The sequence below is a fragment of the Heterodontus francisci genome, unplaced genomic scaffold, assembly GCF_036365525.1.
Source record: "Heterodontus francisci isolate sHetFra1 unplaced genomic scaffold, sHetFra1.hap1 HAP1_SCAFFOLD_59, whole genome shotgun sequence".
Taxonomy (NCBI): domain Eukaryota; kingdom Metazoa; phylum Chordata; class Chondrichthyes; order Heterodontiformes; family Heterodontidae; genus Heterodontus; species Heterodontus francisci.
Window position 1 is genome coordinate 3082332 of NW_027140758.1, and position 3147 is coordinate 3085478.

At 43.0% G+C, this 3147-nt stretch overlaps 1 non-coding gene across 1 annotated transcript; it reads right to left on the reverse strand.

The window, feature by feature from the left end:
• Positions 1-2743: 2743 nt before the first annotated feature.
• trnar-ucu (transfer RNA arginine (anticodon UCU)) lies at positions 2744-2834 on the reverse strand. The gene is given in 2 exon segments: positions 2744-2779; positions 2798-2834. It is a non-coding gene; the product is annotated as a tRNA-Arg (tRNA).
• Between the last annotated feature and the right edge of the window lie 313 nt (positions 2835-3147).

Sequence of the window (3147 nt, forward strand, 5' to 3'; positions counted from 1 at the left end):
AGCTAACTGGCCTGTCGTTTCCTGCTTTCTGTCTCCCTCCCGTTTTGAATAAATGAGTTACATTCACTCTTTTCCAATCTAACGGAACCTTCTCGAATCTAGGGAATTTTGGAATATTAAAACCAGCGCATCAACTATCTCACTAGCCAATTCAGGACCTGGCGACTTGTCAACCCGCAGCTCCAATAATTTGTTTAATACCACTTCCCTGGTGATTGTAATTTTCTTGAGTTCCTCCATCCCTTCAATTTCCTGATCGCCGGCTAATACTGGGATGTTATTTGTACACTCAATAGTGAAGACCGATGCAAAGTATCTGTTCAATTCATCTGCCATCTCTTAATTATCCATTATTAGTTCCCCAGACACACTTTCTATTGGACCAACAGTCGCTTTGTTAACTCTTTTCTTTTTAAAATATCTATCGAAACTCTTACTAGTTGTCTTGAAATTCCTTGCGAGCTTTCTCTCATACTCTAATTTTACCTTCCTTATCAATCTTTTAGTAATTCTTTGCTGTTTTTTTATATTCTGTCCAATCTTCTGACCTGCCTCCCACCTTTGCACAATTATAGGCTTTTTCTTTAAGTTTGATAGTATCTTTAACTGTTTTCGTGAACCATGGATGGTGAGTCCCACCTTTGGAACTTTTCTTTCTCGTTGAAATGTATCTATTCTGTGTATTCTGAAATATCCCCTTAAATGTCTGCCACAGCATCTCTATTGACTTATCCCTCAACCTAATTTGCCAGTTCACTTTAGCTAGCTCTGCTTTCATGACCTTATAATTGCCCTTATTTAAATTTAAAATACTAGTCTGGGACCCACTCTCCTCTCCCTCAAACTGAATGTAAAATTCAATCATATTATAATCGCTACTACCTAGGGGCACCTTAACTATGAGGTCATTAATTAATCCTATCTCGTTGCACAATGCCAGGTCTAGTATAGCCTGCTCTCTGGTTGGCTCCAGAATGTATTGTTCCAAGAAATTATCCCCAAAAAATTCTATGTACTCCTCATCTAGGCTACCTCTGCCCATCTGAATTTTCCAATCTATATGTAGATTAAAATCCCCCATAATTATCACAGTACCTTTCTGACAAGCTGCCATTATTTCTTCCTTTATATCCCATCCGACAGTGTGGTTAATGTTAGGTGGCCTGTGCACCACTCCCACAAGTGACTTCTTGCCTTTATGATTTCTCATTTGTACCCAAACTGCTTCTGCATCCTGATCTCCAGAACTCAGGTCATCCCTCTCTATTACGCTAATACCATCATTAATTAACAGAGCTACCCCGCCACCTTTTCCTAGCTTCCTGTCCTTCCAAAATGCCATGTCACCTCCAATATTCACATCCCAATCTATGTCGCCCTGCAGCCATGTCTCTGTAATGACTATCAGATCGTACTTATTTATTCTATTTGTGCTCCCAGTTCATCTGTTTTGTTTCAAATGCTCCATTGATTCAGATACAGAGCATTTAGTTTTGTCCTTTTATTTTTGTCATCTCTAGCCTTATCTGTCGATTTACTCTTAGATTTGTACATTCTGTCCCTTCCTGTCACAGTCTGTTTATCATTTCCCATATTTATACCTTTCTCTCTTGCCTTGTCTCTCCTCCTTGATTCACCATATCTTCCCAAATTTGATCCCTTGCCCCCACTATTCGGTTTAAAACCGTCTCTACTTCCCTCGTTATGTGGCTCGCTAGAACACCGGCACCAGCACGGTTCAGATGTAGACCGTCCCAACGGTACAGCCACCTCTTTCCACAGTACTGGTGCCAATGCCCCATGAACCAGAACCCACTACTACCACACCAGTCTTTCAGCCGCACATTACTTTCTCTAATCTTATTTGTCCTATGCCAATTTGCACATGGCTCAGGTAATAATCCTGAGATGATTAACTTTGAGGTTCTGCCTCTTAATTTGTTGCCTGATTCCGCAAACTGACTTTGCAGAACCTCTATCCTTGTCCTGCCTATGTCGCTGGTACCGACATGGACCACGACGACTGGATCCTCTCCCTCCCATTGTATGTTTCGCTCCAGCCCTGAGCAGATGTCCTGAATCCTGGCACCGGCAGGCAACACAGCCGTCTGGACTCTTGCTTTTGCTGCAGAGAACAGAGTCAATCCACCTTACTATACTGTCCCCTACTACCACTCATTCCTTTTTTCTCCCTCTTTGAGCCGCAAACACTTACTGCAGACGTGTTTGCCCTGGATCACACTGGCATCCAGGAACTCCCACATGCTGCAGCTGTGACACATCACCTGTCCTGTCATCCTGAACGTGTTTCAATTAACTACTTAAATATTTTATTCAATTATTCATTTAATTGCATATTTTATTAAACTTACCACTAGTTTGTTTACTATTTTAAACGTTAGGACTAAAATTGATCTTAATCACTTACCAGATGCGCATCAAGCAGGTCGGTTCTTCCAAACTAATCAACTACCTGCTTGCCTGTGATGTCACAGCTTACCAGATCCTCACCAAACAGCTCCTTCCACTGCACCGAAGAAAGAACCAAATACTGTGTCCTCACCCCAGCGGCTCTCTGTTTCCCTGCTCTCACTCTCCATTATGACATCACTCCTCGTTTTTTTTTCCCCCTGCTCTGCTCCTGCCGTGCTCCTCTCTCTCTCGCTCTGTCTCCGAGTCTGTGCTTTTGGCGCATTTCTTAATATGTTGTTCCGTTGTGCTCCTCTGTTTCTGGTCCAAAATCTGACTCTTGTGGGATTTGAACCCACAACCTTTGAATAGCGTCTTAATCATTATTTAGAAGTCCAACACGCTATCCATTGCGCCACAGAGCCTCACACATTTTTTTTAACATCACTAAGGCCTTTGATCTTGTCAGCAGAGACGGCCTCTTCAAACTGCAATGGAACATGGGCTGCCCTCCTGACCTCTTGGGCATCATCTCTTCTTTCCACGAGAACATGCACAGTTCCATCAGTTACAATGGAGCAACATCAGACGCTTTCAAGATCAGCAGTGGGGTAAAGCAGGGCTGCGCGCTGGCGACAACTCTCTTAGGAACAGAGGAACATAGGAGTAAGCTATTCAGCCCGTCGAGCCTGCTCTGTCATTCAATTCGATCACCTACCTCAAAGCCCCTTTCCCATG